Source organism: Bos javanicus, chromosome 19, assembly GCF_032452875.1.
Source record: "Bos javanicus breed banteng chromosome 19, ARS-OSU_banteng_1.0, whole genome shotgun sequence".
In the NCBI taxonomy this organism is placed as follows: domain Eukaryota; kingdom Metazoa; phylum Chordata; class Mammalia; order Artiodactyla; family Bovidae; genus Bos; species Bos javanicus.
In genome coordinates this window covers 18,102,486-18,120,885 of record NC_083886.1, presented here as the reverse complement: position 1 = coordinate 18,120,885, position 18,400 = coordinate 18,102,486, and the positions used below count along the sequence as shown (strand labels likewise).

The window sequence follows — 18,400 nt, the reverse complement described above, 5'->3', positions numbered from 1 at the left end:
CTCCATTAGAGTAACAATGCTTTTGTCCTCCACGCCCTGGGTGAAAATTGGCAAAAGTCAAAGGAATGGATGGGTGGACAGATTGCATGAGTAGATGGATGGGTGGTAGGGCCTAAGAGAAGTCCAGAAACTACAAAGCAACAAGTCAATTTTTGAAGAAGAATCAAGAAATCCTTTCTGGTGTCTCAGAGGGAAGATAACAGAATGGGAAAGCCACATGAATGGGGAAGGAGTGAACAAACAGGATGGGAGATGAAAGAGGACAGAGAAAGTGCCCAAGAATGTTCAGGAAAGACAGTGTATATGGAATGCACTAGTCTTGAATTTCTAGATGCCATCAACCCTGGCATTCAGGGCATGGGCTCCTGAAGCAAGTGAAGGGCATCAGCAGTGAGGTATCAGCACAGAAACTGGAGTGACCCTCAAGAAGTCAGGTGCCCAATGTGGACCCCTTCCTTCCTCCAATTTGGGACGGACCAGGAGTCAAACTTAACATCTTGTCTGAGCAAACTCCTAACAATAGCCTTGACACTAATGTCAGGAGTGTGGCCAGAATTGGGGTGAACGGTAGGGATACTCCAAGTCAGCATCCATCTTCTCTCAGCCATGGTCGCTGCATGCCCACCACCCTGTCCCCATCCCTCCACCAATTAATTCATCCAGATCAAATGGAATCATGGATAGGAGAAGGAAAGCATGCAGTATTTTCTGAAGCTCTGATAAAAGACGAATCTTGGCGAGGAGGTGACAGAAGAAGCCGGGCCATTTGGCTTATGCCTGGGGGTGGGGTGGGGGTGGGGGAGGGTGGGACCAGCCACAGGGCCTCAGCTGAAAGGCCTTAGGGATGTTTTAGAGTTGGGACACATGAACAACTAATCTTCCAGGATCCTAGCCCAATGTGACTAAGCTTGTTCTAGTCTAGCAGTGTTTGGCTCTGTCCAGTTCAGCCCAGTTTCCACTCATCCACATCTACCCAGTGTATCCAGTTCAGCCCAGATGACACCAGTTCAAAGCAACTTTCTCTAGCCCTACTCAGCAGAGCCCTCTCTGTTCCATGTAGTTACGATGACTTGGACTTACACTTTATGATCACGGATGATGGATAGACAGACAATGACAAATGGCCAGCCTAGAGGTAAGCTTCAAAGATGATGTGGAAGTTCTCACAAGGCAGATCTCAGGATCTGTGTCCACCTGAGACAGGTGGTGATGAGGGTTCTAAACACTGGAGCTTCTAAGCCTGCCCACTCTAGGCATTCCTTACTAGTTTGCCCTTCTCGGCAACAGTGGGAAAACATGATGATGAGCCACTGCAGCCAGAAGCTATATAGCACTCTGGACCAACTCTACATAATAAATATATGGTTTTGTGCTTAATTGGATAGGTAAGTAAAGCACATTAACAATTTAGAAACATATATGAAAGAAGGGAAATATTAGTTGAAAGAATCCTATTCTTCATCTTATTTTCCTTTCTGAGTTGAGGAAAAAAATCAACAATATGGGTTAGTATAGTAACACATTCTTCTGCAGGTCAGGGCTTGATAATTACTGCTTTTGAAGGACACACTCACTTGGGACTTAAGATCTCGGTGAGCACCAGCCCCTCCCTGTGCTCCTAACTCACCTCTAGCTTCCTAGCACATCCCCGTGAGGTCAGGCTGCAACCTTGTCTTCGTCAAGGAGTTTTTGTGTCTGTTCTTCCATCTGCTCATTCCTTTTTGTTAATCTTGGACCCTCATCTTTGTCAAGTTTCTTCCCTGAGTGGGGTGCCCTCAAACATCCCTCCCTTGCCCCATTTCTATATTAAAAGCAACAACAACACAGGCCCAAATGGAGTCACTTAGGCCAGGTCATGCCATCAAACTCGGGCTTGATACTGAGTCTTCAACCTCCCCCAGAAATGTAGTTTTAACTAGTCAGGAATTTTCTGGTCAGCACCAATGAGGTAATCTGTCACATGGGCCCTCTCCATTCCCCAAAGGAAGATGAGGTAACCCACCTAATAAGACCCTCCTTTCCCAAAAAGGAGATGACCTAATCCTTCTTCCTGTTTATGACTTCCTTGTCCTTCCTTTAAAAACCTTACCCTTCTGTAACTTTCTGGAGCTCCTCTTTGCTTGTTAGATGGGATGCTGCCTTATCCATGAATCATTCAAAAAAGCCAATTAGACCTTTAATTACTTGTTGAACTTTGTTTTTGATAGATTTGGTGTCTGAAACAGGATCCAAGGCAAACTTCTAATGGTACATGGGAGCAACAAGAAACATAAGGTGTGGTACTCACAAATCCTTTTTTTGAATTCAGTCTTCCTCACTGATTCTGAGAGCCTTGGGTAAGTTTCTCTTGGTTCTGAACTCTGAAGTTTGCATCGAGCTCCTGATCTAATTGGTTTTCCAGCCAGTCTCCCATTTTTCTGAAATCACTAGTTCCATGTTGGGAGCTGCTGGTAGTTTGGACCATAGTCTCGCATTTGGTTGGAAACCCCAGTCCCTTGGTTCTGTTCCCAGATTCCATGTTGGGAGCTGCCAGCAGCTTGGTCTGTAGTACCCTGTTTGTTTGAAATTCTCCCCCAGATTCCACCTTGGGTGCCACTGGTGGCAGCTGCACTTCCCCATTTGAGGTTTGTTGGTCCAATCCTTCCCCTAGTCCCAGATTCTACGTCGGCATTGTTGGTGCGTTTTGTTTGGCCAGGTGCAGTAATTAGTTACTGCTGGAGTATTAAGATGCACATGCTTGTTTGTCTTATTCTCGGGAGATAAAGTCTACCTACAAGAGATAGAATCTTTAATTTCTAAAGAGTCAAGTGCACCATCTTCCAGTACCTGCTTATTTTATGTGTACGAACTATAATCCTAGAAACTGTACTTGTCTACAAAAATGGCAAAATATTACTAAAAACAGCCTAGAATTACAATAGTCATTAAGGAAACGTTCCAATTAGACAGGATCATTTATTTAAGAAGTGCACTTGAAAGTAAGGGTTCCCAAATTAAACAAACAGAATGGGACACCTATTTTAATTGGTATGCACAGCTCCCAAAGGCTTCAGGATTCCAAAATAGCATCGTTAAAAAACTCGTTAGAAAGTGCCAATGAAAAACTAAAGACACAAGAGGTACCAAAAACAAAAGATGATAGGACTAAAATGAGTCCTGCTGCTCCTCTCTATCCTTCACCTGAGTACTTTCATTTTACTAATCCTCTGCCTGAACTGCTTTTCCACTCTGAAGAGACTATTGAACACTTACATTTTAAAATAAAACCACCCAAGGTTACTAACCTCCTTAGATGTCCTTCACCTCTTGGTCAAAGATTGAACTAAGGGCCATAGTTAATGCATTTCCTATACCTAAGGAGGATCCCCAATTATTTGGAAGAATTTAGAGTCAGGGCATATGACCTCAGGTTTTGCATGTTGGTAGGATCTGGGGAAGCCCCAAAATGGAAGCAGAATGGAAAAATCCTGAGGATGATATTTGAGATCCTCAACCAGGAAAAAAGCTCTCAAACAGCAACTGATCTTTCACAAGTCATTCCTAGGGTTTCCACTGTGTTGACTGGTCTACTATTTAAACATGCAAACGAAAGAAAGATGAATCTGTGGCTAACTTTAAGGCCCTCTTGAAAAGCTTCTTCCTATAGCATTCTGAGTTCCATATAGTAAATAGGGTCACCCAACCTGCTCACTGCTTTATTTGAAAATAGATTATCACCTGAGATTAGTAGATTGATAAAAAGACAGAAAATAGGATGGGAGGCTTATGGCCATAGCCAAGCGTTTTGAAAGGACCTTATAGCAAGATCGCAAATAACAATTCACTAAGGTGTTTGCCTTATAGCTACATCAGCTCCAAGGTCAGAAACCTAAAATAACACGATGAGGGAGGTGGGATCAAGATGATGGAAGAGGGAAATGCTGTGCTCACCTCCCCTCAGCAACACATCAAAATTACAACTATTTATGGAACAACTCTCACTGAAATGGACCTAAAGACTAGCAGAAGGGCTAGTCTACAAACAAGGCAATAAAGAAAGATCCACATGGAGTCTGGTAGGGGGAGTGGAGATTGGACCTAGTTGGGAACCATACTACTAGCAGGGGACCCAGAAGAGGAGGGGGGATATCACAGGCTCAGGGATCCTCCTTGAGGAGCCAGAGGTTTGAGCCACATATTAGACATCCTAGCCCCAAGGTCTAACACTGGGAAGATGGGCTCCTTAGCTGGTCTGAAAACCAGTGGGGGTTATATTAAGCCTGTGAGAAACCAAGACTCCACTCTTAAAATGCTTGTGCATAGACTTGCTTGTTCCTAGTCACACCGTGGAGGTAAGCAGATTGAAAACTGACTGGTGCTCTAGCCAGCTTGCCAGAACTGCCTCAGGGCATCTCCAACCCTGCACAGGCCTCCTGCTCTAGCCCCTTTTGCTCCTGTGCTGCTGCCCGTTAAGGCTGCCTTAGCCAGTGAAAGTGCAGACACTTAGAGGGAACAGAGTTGGCTCGGGTCCCGGCCCTGCCTCTGATCAGAACACTTGGAAGGAAGTAAAACCAGCTCCAGGGTGGTGACACATTAGACCAGTTGCATATCATAGATATCTATAGGATACTCCATTCAAAGCCAGAAGAATACACATTCTCTTCATGTGCACAAGAAATGTTCTCTAGGATAGGTTGCATGCTAGGCCACAAAACAAGTCTCAACAAATTTAGAAAGATATAAATTATATCAAGCATCCTTTCCAACCACAATGATATAAAACCAGAAATCAATTACAGGAATAAAAATGGAAAACACACAAACACATGGAAACTAAACATGCAACTAAAAAACCATTGGGTCAACAAAGAAATCAAAGAGGATGTCAGAAAATGTCTTGAGACTAATGAAAATAAAAACACAACCTTCCAAAATTTATGGAATGCAGCAAAAGTAGTTCTGTTTAAAGTGACACAATCCTACCTCAAGAAACAGAAAAATTCCAAATAAACAACCTAACCTACCATCTAAAGGAATTAGAAAAAAGAACAAAGTTCCAAGTCAGCAGAAAGAAGGAAATAATAAAGATCAGAGTGGAAATAAGTAGGGACCCCACTCCCCGCAAAAAACAGTAGAAATAAATCAGTGAAACCATGGGCTGGTTTTTGTTTTTTAAAAAATAAACAGAATTGATAAGCTGTTAGCCATGATCATTAAGAAAAGAGGCAGAACACAAATAAACAAAAAATAAAAGATGATATAATCATCAAAGACATCAAATGCTGGTCCCAGGGGCTGATGCTGAAAGGTCATCTGCAAAGTCTGCAATGTGAGTGTCCTCATATCTAACCCCAAGGGAGGGCCTCCGTACGGCTCCCTGTCAGAGTTGATGGGACCTCAAGGGATCCTCTGACAAACTATTACCAGTAATTCCTGATCAGGGGGAAACTAAAATTACAGTTAATGGAAACTTTGCCAAATTTTAATTGATACTGGAGCTATGCTTTCTACCTTAAACCCACTCTTATAAGACAGTAAATCCTTAGGAGTGAAAAAATGGTTTCCATAGTTGGGATGTCTACTAAAATTTAGAGTGAATTTCTATTTCAACCAGTACAAATGACTCTGAGACTTTTTACTGAGATGTATTCTTTTTTTTTTTTTTTTGGTGTATGACACAGCCCCAGTCAATGTATTAGGTAGAGATCTCATTTCTAAACAAAAAGAGCTGATACATTTTGCTTCCAATGGAGACTTCGCCTTAGAATTTTTTGACCAACTTGAACTTTATCTTTTATGTTCTTTACAATTTGTCCCTGATTTAGAACAGGAATTCCAATAAAAGTCCCCTAATTTAATCAAAGGGCTCAAAAATCTAATATTGACATTGGGAAAATAAAAAGTGCAAAGCTTTTTATTCAGATAGATATGAATCTTATCTGAATTTTTATCTGAACAAAGAAATCTTTATTCAGATCAAGATTCAGATATGACTAAAATTTCCTAAATTGCCTCATATCCACTGAAGCCTGAGGCTGTACAAGGCCTCTCACCTTGTCACATAGCAGAACACAATCACTCTGAGGCTAATCTTTCCTGTACTGGCCCCTGAAACATGCAGATCCTCCCAGTCCTTAAACCTAATGGCAGGATGATGATTTGTCCAGGATTTAAGAACTATCAACAAGATAGTTGTTCCCTGTTTCCCAGTTGTTCCAATCCTGAGCATCCTTTTATCACAAGTTTCACCAGACTTAAAAGAGGTTAATGCTGTGGACCTTAGCTCAGCCTTGGTCAGCATCCCTGTTGACCCCATGGCTAATATCTATTACCCCATGGCTAATAGATGGCTAATATCTACTCACTTTGACTTGGAACAATCAACAAGGTACCTGGACAATCACACCTCAAGGCTTCACTGAGGCCTCTTCTTGTTCCTCCCAAGTGCTCCCTCAAGATGTGTTCATGCTCAGTTGCTCAGTCAGGTCTGACTCTTTGTGACTCCATGGAATATAACCCACCAGGCTCCTCTGTCCATGGGATTATCCAGGCAAGAATAGCGGAGTGGGTTGCCACTTCCTACACCCAGAAGGTGAACCCGCCTTTCTTACATCTCCTGCTTTGGCAGGTGGACTGTACCACTGGATCTCCTGGGAAACCCTCCACCAAGATTTAAGGCCCTCCAATCCCAGGAAATCGACCTTCTACGGTAAATAGATGACCTCTTGTTGTGCTCAGTTGCCAAAGAGGCATCCATAAAATATCCATATTTGCCATAAGTAAAGTTACAATTATCTCTAGACACTGCTTATTACCACATCAACCACATCATAATGTAAGTGCTGGAGGAATTCAGCAATCTCCAGAAAGGATGAAACTAATCCGAGGATTTCCTAGGCCCACAACTAAGTAATAGCTTTGTGGATTTCTAGGCCTAGCTGGCTATTGCCTTATGGGTTCCTAACTTGTCCCTATTAACTTCCTAATTCTATGAATTTACTCAAATTTCTGCCCCTGAACCTTTTCCATGGGGAGATAAACATGGGCAAGGCTTTTTAAGACTGAAACAAAAACTTCCTGCCCTGGGGCTACCTTACCTTGCAGGAGAGAGAGAACCAGATCCTGGGAACATTGAGAGCTTGGTAATAAACACAGGCCTGTTATGGCATCAGATTGATTCCATTATTCCTGCCACCCCAGCTGTCCTAAGGCTACAACCACAGCTGCAAAGTTAGTGGCAGCTTCACCAGATCTAGCCCCAGGAAATGGCATTTGTTTACAAATTTCCTCACTCTGTCTAAAGTTTTCTTAATTCTGAAATGACCCAACATTTCTCTGCAAGCAGACTAACTTCCTATGAGATCCTTCTGCTCTTGCCACCTAATCTGCATCTTGAATATTAACAACATCCTTAATCCTGCTATGTTACTATCTCTGCCCGACCAAGGTGAGCTCTGCAACTATGAGATGTTAATGTCCCAGTTTGTAATCTGACCCAGTAATTTATGAGACACCTTCTCAACTAATCCTGATCTAATTTTGTTTGTGGATGGTTCAGATTGTAAAAAATGAGAAAGGGGAGTAAAGGAAGAGAAATGAGAAAGGGGAGAAAGTAAAGCAAGTAGAGGACTTACTTACTGCTGTTATCTTAGCTTCTGAAATTGCCCTCATCAAAATTGAGGCTCATACAGAAAGGATGGGACCTGAGGATCTGGGAGATGCACTGGCTGGCTTTCATGCAAAGGGTATGAAAGACTCTCTAATCAACAGAGATTATAAAGATGGTGGCACACATGGATAAAGTCCATTCTACTTCTACAAAAGTGACCCCTCTGTTGCCAGACTTTTGCCATCCCAATGTCCTTGTAACATGACAATAGTCTGTTCCTGAATCAGATTTATTAAGATGGGCAAACAATGGTTTTAAATTAAATAAACAGTAAGAGGGCCATGGGAAAATTAAAATGGCTATTTGGTTCTTCATGTCTTCCTGGCAAATCTCAGCTTTCAGTTTTTCCATTGATTCACACACCATAGTGGAATCATCACAGTCCTCATCACCCTCAATCACCAGGCAAGACGGAGAGAACTAATGGGATCCTCAAAGTTAAAATCTCTGAACTTGCTGAAACTGTCTGAATTCCTGTGGTGTTGGAGAAGACTCTCGAGAGTCCCTTGGACTGCAAGGAGATCCAACCAGTCCATTCTGAAGGAGATCAGCCCTGGGATTTCTTTGGAAGGAATGATGCTAAAGCTGAAACTCCAGTACTTTGGCAACCTCATGCGAAGAGTTGACTCATTGGAAAAGACTCTGATGCTGGAAGGGATTGGGGCCAGGAGGAGAAGGGGACGCCAGAGGATGAGATGGCTGGATGGCATCACTGACTCGATGGACGTGAGTTTGGGTGAACTCTGGGAGTTGGTGATGGACAGGGAGGCCTGGCGTGCTGCGATTCATGGTGTCGCAGAGTTGGACATGACTGAGTGACTGAACTGAACTGAACTGAAGGTGCTGCCTCTGACCTTGCTGAATATATCGTAATGCTCCCTTTGGGAAACATAAACTCACTCCACATGAGACAGTCACTGGTAGACCAAGGTCTCTTGGTATACAACTTTCTGCTCATCTTTTGTTTCACGCTAATGTAATCAGCTACTGTAAGACTTTAATATCTTAGGCTAAAGCTATCATCTACAGATTAAAGACGTTTTCCTGGTTCTCAATTCAAAGGATCCTGTTGGTCATGGTGTGGAGCCTGGTGATTAAGAATTCTGGAAACGCCAAAAGAGGAAGACAGTCCTAGAGCCCCATTGGAAGAGAATGAATAGATGAAGAATAAATCTATGAATGCCTAAGAAAATGGAAGTATGAGTAACCATTAGAATGGGTGAAAAATAAGTGAGTCAATGAATGCTGTGTGAATGGTCACAGTCAAATGGATGTCACAGACCATAATGAACACCAGGTGCTTTTCCAGAGTGGCCAACCCAGCCTGGGTGAATGTGTATGGTCCTGGCGGCAATCCACTACAGGATCTTCATTAGAATAGCAATTTTCCACCCTATTATTTTGAGTTTGGATTGTATGATTATTACCATTTGTCCTCAAATGATTAGAAAAATTTTGAGCTGGTAAAGATGAGCTTCTCCAATTGTGAGCCCCCAAATGAATATCGGTGCAGTTCAGCCTAGACTTCCGGAGCTGGTCTGTCATTATGTCAATCTGATGTTAATTAAAATGGTAATTGGATGAGAGCTTTCAAAGGCCCTCTTTGCTGGCCTCGTGAGGCTTCCCACTGGGCTGATTTTGGAGGGACAGAAGTCAAAGCTGGGAGGGGAAGGAGAGGAAGGAAACCCTGGGTTCTTGTGGGCCTGGAGCTAACACAGACATCTATCTGTTTGGCTGGACTTCAGAGAGCATTTTGATACTCTGGTTTCATTCTGAGTTAGTGGTTTAAGAACCAGGGAAGTAGCAAGAAGAAAAAAGAAAAATGCTAAGATTGATATTTACAGCCCCAGTTTGAGGACTGACTTCACTACAGACTGTGTGATTTTGAGCAAGTCTCTTGTCCAGAGTGAGTCTCAGTTTCTTCATCTGTGAAATGGGATGATTCCTACCCTAATTGCAGCATCACTAAGTGGGTCAAATGAGATACAAGTGAAAGGCTTGAGTAACTCTAGTGCGGCACATGATGAAGATCACTATCCTGAGGAACTGTCCAAAGAGGGTTTTGGCTAGTGTTGGAACAAGCCTGTGAGTACTATGATTCGACTTGAAGTTCAACAAATACAAACAAAATTCTAAGTGGCATTTAGGCACTGGTGTCTCTTGCTTGTTGCTTTGGATTTGTTTAGCCCAAACTCTGGTTGGGCTGTTTTTCAGCTCTCACCGGTCCTATTGCTTCTTACTGTGCTGAAAAGAAAGGGGTTGGGAGGTCAGCTCTGCCCAACTGTCCAGCAGAACAGACCAGATGGCCTTTGCAGTTCTTGGAATGCTGCTGATGACCTGGGTGCCAGGGGTAATGATCCTGACCTGCCTTCCCATGGCTCATGGTAACTGCAGAGAGGAAGGGAAAGGGGGGCTCTTCCTTCATGAGAGCCGTCTATGGACCAGGCACTGTGCTAGGCATTTCCCCACCATGAAGATGGTCCCTGAGGTCAGCATTGATCTTCCTTCCCAGAGAGGCAGGACCAGGGAGGTCAGATCATTTGTCTGAAGTCAGACAGTGAGGAAGAGGTAGAGTTGGCATTAAAATCCTGGTCTTGGTGAGGCCAAAGCCATGAACTATCCATTAGATGGGTTCCAGGTTCTATTTCTCCTGAAGTCTCTGGGCTGGATATGGGTGGTTTCTCCAGGTTGGGAGTGATTTAGTACAGACTAGGGAAAGGCTTCTCCATCTTTGGCTGCAAAGAATATAATCAGTCTGATTTCGGTGTTGACCATCTGGTGATGTCCATGTGTAGAGTCTTCTCTTGTGTTGTTGGAAGAGGGTGTTTGTTATGACCAGCGCATTCTTTTGGCAAAATTCTATTAGCCTTTGCCCTGCTTCATTCCGTATTCCAAGGCCAAATTTGCCTGTTACTTCAGGTGTTTCTTGACTTCCTACTTTTGCATTCCAGTCCCCTATAATAAAAAGGACGTCTTTTTTGGGTGTTAGTTCTAAAAGGTCTTATAGGTCTTCATAGAACTGTTCAACTTCAGCTTCTTCAGCATTACTGGTTGGGGCATAGACTTGGATTACTGTGATATTGAATGGTTTGCCTTGGAAACGAACAGAAATCATTCTGTCATTTTTGAGATTACATCAAAGTACTGCATTTCGGACTCTTTTGTTGACCATGATGGCCACTCCATCTCTTTAAGGGATTCCTGCCCACAGTAGTAGATATAATGGTCATCTGAATTAAATTCACCCATTCCAGTCCATTTTAGTTTGCTGATTCCTAGAATGTCGATGTTCACTCTTGCCATCTCCTGTTTGTTTAACCTCTATGCAGAGTACATCATGAGAAACGCTGGGCTGGAAGAAGCACAAGCTGGAATCAAGATTTCCGGGAGAATTATCAATAACCTTAGATATGCAGATGACACCACCCTTATGGCAGAAGGTGAAGAGGAACTAAAAAGCCTCTTGATGGAAGTGAAAGAGGAGAGTGAAAAGGTTGGCTTAAAGCTCAACATTCAGAAAACAAAGATCATGGCATCTGGTCCCATTACTTCATGGGAAATAGATGGGAAAACAGTGGAAACAGTGTCAGACTTTAATTTTTTTGGTTCCAAAATCACTGCAGATGGTGATTGCAGCCATGAAATTAAAAGACACTTACTCCTTGGAAGGAAAGTTATGACCAACCTAGATAGCATATTCAAAAGCAGAGACATTACTGTGCCAACAAAGGTCTGTCTAGTCAAGGCTATGGTTTTTCCTGTGGTCATGTATGGATGTGAGAGTTGGACTGTGAAGAAAGCTGAGTGCCAAAGAATTGATGCTTTTGAATTGTGGTGTTGGAGAAGACTCTTGAGAGTCCCTTGGATGGCAAGGAGATCCAACCAGTCCGTTCTTAAGGAGATCAGCCCTGGGTGTTCTTTGGGAGGAATGATGCTAAAGCTGAAACTCCAGTACTTTGGCCACCTCATGCGGAGAGTTGACTCATTGGAAAAGATTCTGATGCTGGGAGGGATTGGGGGCAAGAGGAGAAGGGGATGACAGAGGATGAGATGGCTGGATGGCATCACTGACTCGATGGACGTGAGTTTGAGTGAACTCCAGGAGTTGGTGATGGACAGGGAGGCCTGGTGTGCTGCGATTCATGGGGTCACAAAGAGTCGGACACGACTGAGCGACTGAACTGAACTGAACTGAGGGGAAGGCTGCCAGGCTCATCTTTACTGCCATTGGGAGTGTGAAAGGAGGAATGGGCAGAGGGAGAGAACGTGGTGCCCTGTGACAGGTCCAAGGCCAGAGGGATGAAAAGATCATGAATTTGGATTCAAAGAATGAACTCTGTGTGGCTAGCAGTAGGTCAAGGACTGGGCTGTGAGAGTTACTGGAGATGGAGAAGCAGCTAAGGGCTAATGGAGGTGGAGTGTGTCAAGGCTCGTCCACCTCTGCTACTTTCTGCACAGCATCAGATAAGGTGCTGTGAGCAAGCTGCTTTTTATTCCTTCTCATTCTCAATGAGGTGTTTCTGCCCCTATACCTTAAAGGCACTTGGCTTCTGAGAGTCTGGGGTTGATGACCAGACCGTCTCCAGGGGTTGTTTCTATCTCCAGGGGTTCTTTGTGTGTGCTAAGTTGCTTCAGTTGTGTCCCACTCTTTGTGGCCCTATGGACTTTAGCCTGCCAGACTCCTTTGTTGATGGGATTCTCCAGGCAAGAAATCCTGGAGTGGGTTGCCATGCCCTCCTCCAGGGGATTTTCCTGACCCAGGGATTGAACCTGTGTCTCTTATGTCCCTGCACTGGCAGGAGAGCTCTTTACCACTAGAGCTATCTGGGAACATAGGAGGGATGCAACTGGCGACCACCATGATATCTTCTGGGGTGTATTTTTCCAAAGTTCTCAAAATCAAGTGAAGTGGAACACAACTGGCAAATCAGGGGTTCTGACTTTGGGGTTAAGAGCCTCGATATTCCCACCCAAGACTAAATGCCTCAGCAGGAACAGAAATTAGCAAATTCATTCATTAAGGGCTCATTGACACTTCTATTATAAAGACTAATCATTTGTTTTTATTGAGATCTTTTCCCTTAATTAAAGCCATTAGCACCAATGAGTAACCATCGATCAATCAACAAGCTTTCTTAAATGCTCCGACTTGTCCTGATTGCCACTGAATAGAGTCCGATTTTACCTCTTAAGTATCTCTCCAAGTTGTCCACTTGTCTGCCCCCTCCAGAGAGACCAGTCTAGTCCAAGCCCACATCCTTTCTCACCAGGACCACTCTGATAGCCTCCGGGCTGAACTCCGCATCACTTCTTGCCTGGAGCCGTGTCTCTGCCCCGTCACCTCCTGCGGCACTCACTCTTCCAACAGCCTCGTGTGGTCCTTCGTCCGTGTCTACTCCCTTCTGCTGCAGAATTTTATCTGCTCTTCCTCCTTCTCTCAGTCTTTATCCACCCACCCCACCTCCAGGCTCATCAGATCACACTTACTAGTCAGCTGTCAGCCCACATGTCAATCCTCAGCGAGGACTTCCACGTTCCCCCAGCTGGACCAGACCCCACCAGTTGTACTGTCTCCTGGCACTGGCCCAGTTTCTTTAACGTGCTTGCTTAGTTGATGTTTATCTTCTCTCCCTTAGCTGGTGAGCTCTACAGAGGCAGAAACTAATATCTTATTCACACTTGGTTTTGGGATGGGGATCAGGGTGACACATCCTTTAAGGAGGCCTTCACTCTCAGGTGCTAACTCTGAGCTTTTATGAGTCAAAGCTTTTGGGCCTCCTTAAATCTTGCTTCTGGGCCATCACTCACCTACCACAGTCCTACTGCTGCTTGGTTCGCCAACACTTAGCCTGAGACCCCCATGGGGAAGATACACTCACTGATACTTGTAGAGTAAATGCATGGGAGACAGAAAGACTCAGGAAATGGAGCTAGTTAGCAGGTTGTGCCCAAGGTAGAGAAGAAAATAGAAGAGCTTAAACCATGTAGTGGCAGGCAGGGGACGGGGGACAGTGGATGTGAGACAATCTGGAGGATGGAGGAGAGGGGATGGGGTGGCAGTTTGGGTGCTCATGCTGGGAAGGGAATGTTTCTAGGTTGGTAACTGACAGTGCCCATGGAGAGGGGTGAAGACGAGCTGACTGTCCCCTGAGAGGACCCCTTCCTGCTCCCACCTCAGAGGCTGCAGTTGGGGCTTGATTAGGACCTCTCTGGGGAGGGGCATCTTTCACAGGGGATGGGGGGGCTCTCTTCTTTCTCAGTTACCCACCTGGGGCTCTCATGTACCCAGAGGTCACTGCAAATGGCCAAGCCTTCTAAGGTTTCCCCAGGACTCTTAGGGAGCTACCTCATCTTTAACAAGGTCTGTTTTAACAGAGAATGCCAAACATGTTTCTTTTTTAAATTTTAATTTTGTTCTGTCACTGATATCACCGTAGACACCATGCTACCCCTCAAAATGACATCTTTTAAGGTCCCTGGATATGCAGATATGCCATGAGAGCAAACAGGTTCCAAAGAGTTTCTCTCTTTCCTCTGGCCCCTCTTTCTCCCTCTCCATTCTAAAGAGGACAGGCAGTTAGGGTTTCTCAACCAGGACACCTCTGGACCAGATGAAGGGATCGACCACCTGATGCTAATACTCTGATTTTCGTTCCCAAGCATCCCTCACCCCCTACAGCTAGGGGCAGGAGGTCAGACCACCCTCTGGGGACTTTCTCCTTAACTGCACTGATTTACTGATTTGGAAGTCTTTTACCCTCTCTGGAGCTCAGTTAACACAAGATGGACTTGAACTAGAAAATATGACATATTTTCATTTGAAGTGCTTCAATTCTTCTGAAAGAGACAGAGAGACACGGGAGGCGGAGTGGACAAAGAGACATAGATAGATGGCGGAATGGATGCATAAATGATGGATGGATGGATGGATGAACAGATATATAGATAGACAGATGTTTAGTCAATAAGTCGTGTCCGACTTTTTGTGATCCTATGGACTGTAGCCCGCCAGGCTGCTCTGTTCGTGGGATTTCCCAGGCAAGAATACTGGAGTGGGTTGCCATTTCCTACTCCAAGATAGATACATAGATGAAAGAATTCATTCAGTTCAAGGTGGTCCAAGTCTCCTCCACTGACCACTGATCTCACCCCTGCAGTGGTCAGTCAGTGTTGTGGGAGCTTCAAGGGCCTCATATAACATCCTGCAGGGAAATATAGAGACAGGAATCAAGGGAGACAGAGGAAGAACAGGCAGAAAGAGATACATAGGTAAGGAATGACAGAGGAGAGAGAGGGAAGAGGGGGAAAAGAGAAGGAGGGTTCTGATGACATTTTGTCCCTGTGACACCAAGGCTAAACATCATTTGGGGAATTGTCTGAAAGCCCAGGACTTTTTAGGGGAAGCCTGTGCTCCTTCCTGTTCTAGCTGGAACCTGTGTGGGCTCTGGGGGTGAGATACGTTAGAGAAGGAAAATGAGCTCCACGGTGGCGTGAGTCCACTTCTAACTGATGCGCAAAGCAGGAAGCTGCAGTCCCCACTATTCTGTCAGGCAGAACCCCTGGGGCTCACTGTTCACTTGGGAACTGATGCCTTCTGCCTGCTACCTGCTCGTTGCACAGGAGTCTGCTGAGCCCAGCTCTCTGGTCTGACTCATCCATGCATGATACCATTGCCCTGGAGGCAACTCACATACCCATTTCACAAGGCCAAAATCAAGGCAGACTTGATTTTGGAAGTCTTAACAGAAGCACGATTCATTAATTTTCTCATTGTCCTCCCCTCAATGAACAAATCGACCAAGCTTGGATCATTCATCATAGCAGTCGACATTCTCACTTCTTCTTTTTTCCATTTGCACTCTGGGCCCTTGCCAGTGAATAACTACTTCTTGGCATCACCAATCTTCTCTGCCTTCTCTCATGGGCCTTCCTCTTTGCTATTTGATCATTCTGTTTTAATTTGGAGGGCCTGGGGACTCCTGGAGGACAGTCTCCCAGGGGGTGACTGGGTTGGGCAGTAAGCCAGACTCTGGCACCTGGGATCAGCTGCTAATTACTGCAGGTGCCTGTCTGCACCCCACTGGGTGTCTTGCCCACACAGGCAGCTGAGGATGGCACAGCTCTGTGGTTGCAGGAAGATGCCAATGGCTTTTTAATAGCCGGGGGCTCCTCCTCATTCATCTGTGCGTGCTGAGTTTATTTTGCCATTTGTCAATTTCTGACTCTAGGGGACCTGGGTTCAGAATGGTTTCGGCTTCAAGATTGATGATCCAAGTGAATGACAGGTCCCCCCTCTCCCCTAAACAGTTGGCGCTGCCAATAGGAAGCCCACAGCCCGCTCATCTCTGAAAGGCCCATTTCTCCACCTCTGCTGAGGCTGGAGATAAAATATTTATTTGGGATTCAACCAATACGCCCCAGCTGCCTTGCTAGACAGTGAGCAAGCTTCAAAACGAGCAAGAGCAAGCAGCTTAATGGCTCAACCCAGGTTTTGCTTTGCCAAAGGGAGGAAAGAGAGAAAGAAAGAAAAAGATTCCAGTCCTCTGTTTGGAGAACTAATATTCCTTGGATGGAAAGGAGCTCTTCGTGGGGGTACAGTCCATAACTGCCGTTGGTAGAATTAAAACGCAGGCTGGTGTCGGGTGCTGAAGTAATAGGGTGTTTGAGAGCAGAAAACACAATTTTTCTCAAGCGGAAATGGACATTTCATAGAATCTTTCATTCCCAGCGGTTGCAAAATCTTACAATTCACCCAGTGCAAATGTGTCAGTCTTGAATCCCATCGAGATCATTACTCCTATATTTGAAAGCTTCCAGTGATGGGGAATCATGACTAACTTCTCCAAGCAGATGCTTCCCTGCTTGGAATAATCTGTCTGCTGAAAGCATTTTTTAAAAATTGAGTTGACATCTGTCTCTCTGTAGCTTCTACCCACTGGATCCAGATTGGCCTCAGAAGCACAGAACACACACATTCCATTCAGCTCAGTGGCCTTCAGTTGAAAAAGAGTAATTTCATCCTCTTCAAGACTTCATTCCTCCAGGCTGTCTCCCTAGTGGGTTCTTGTTCAGTGCTGGGGATTCAAAGGTAAATAAATCCAGGGAGATCAGGGGCACGTGTCTGATGTGACATGCTTTCAAATCCCTTCACTATGCAGGTTGTGGAGGAGAGACTCCCATGTCCATGCTGACATTCCCACTCCTCTGCTCAATCCCTTCCTAACTCACACCCAAGAGGGTAGGGCTGACAGTTCAGGGTCCAAGACACTCGCTGAGCCGTGTTTGACGATGGGCAGAACCACTGTGCCTGAAGTGTTGATACCACCCTGTGGTCTTCCCTTTGCAGTCTGGCCACTTGGAAGTAAGCAGGGCAGGCAGGGCTGGAGGCTCAGGACAGGCTCATTGCACTCTACTTCTTCTGAGCCTACAGCCAGGCCAAACCTATTGCGTTGACTAAGCCATCTGAGAAGCAGAAGTCATTGGCATGCAAACGTCTGTGTGAATATGTGTGTGTGTGTAGGTATGGCGAATGAGTGAAATCCTATGTCAGGGGAAATCAGGACTTGTCCAGCTAGGAAGAGTGATTCTAGGAATTCCCTGGTGGCCCTGTGGGTAGGGCTCTGTGCTTCCTCTGCAGGGGGCACAGGTCCAAACCCTGGTCAGGGAACTAAGATTCAGCAAGCAGTAGTAGATCACGGCCAAATTTTTTTTTTTTAATTTTAATTTAAAAAAAAGAATGCTCCTTGTCTATCTTGTTCTTCTCTGGGAATAACTCCCTAGTTTGAAAGCCCACACTGCAGAGGAACTATCAGAAGGGCAGCATTCACAAATTCCCTAGCTTCTGGCTTAGCATCACCCGGACAGCACCAAACGTCATTCTAATCTTCAGTTTCCCTAAGCCTTAGAGTGCAACGCCCAGCACTAAAATGAATACTTGCCTTTGAAAATAATGATGTTAAAAAAAAAAAAAAAAAAGCAGGAATATCAAACATGGAGCAGGTCCATATGCCTTGCCTGCCAGAGAAAGGTGGGGAAGCATCACTGGTACCCACTGGTCTCTCTCCTCCTTGTCCTGGAGGAAGTGGCTACGCTGAGTGATGAATGTGTGAGTAGTCTCCTCCTTATCTTGGCTACTGATCTATGGGCAATGATGGGAAGCTGCTCAGAGAGATTGAAGCGGGTGTGATCACCGAAATCACGGCAAGAGGTATGCCCTGTGAGGCTGAGGCACTTTTTCATCCATGATGAGTGCTCTGTGTAACCCCGTGTCATGGCAGCACAAAGCTGGTCGGCTCTGACTGCCTGGTGGAATGATCATTAAAGAAATGCAGAGGTCTCTAACGCCAGCAAAGGCAGACGTGAGCAATGAGTAAGAATGAAGAAGCAGATAAAGACTGCATGAGAGGAAGATGACAGCATTCAAGTCTCCATGTGTTTGGAAGACAATGCAGCAATATCTATCAAAATTAAAAAGACATCTCCTCTTTGACCAAGAAATTCCATTTTTAGGCTTTTTCTCTTATTTTCCTACAGATAGACTTGTACAGGTCAGTAAAGATGGATGTACATGGATATTAATTGCAGCATTCTTGGCAATACAAAGACAGGAAGACAAATATAGTCAACACAAATACAAATACATTTCCATCAGCAGGGGACTGGTGACATAAAATATGATCTATGTATATGGTGAACTACCATACAGCCTTGAAAAAGAATGAGGTCACTCTAGTGGAGCTGAAGCACAACTAT

At 44.8% G+C, this 18,400-nt stretch overlaps 1 protein-coding gene across 1 annotated transcript in view; it reads right to left on the bottom strand.

Annotated features, from left to right (window-relative positions):
• The window catches only part of ASIC2 (acid sensing ion channel subunit 2), a 1,207,137-nt gene that overhangs the window by 445,492 nt on the left and 743,245 nt on the right, over positions 1-18,400 (bottom strand). The window lies entirely within an intron of this gene.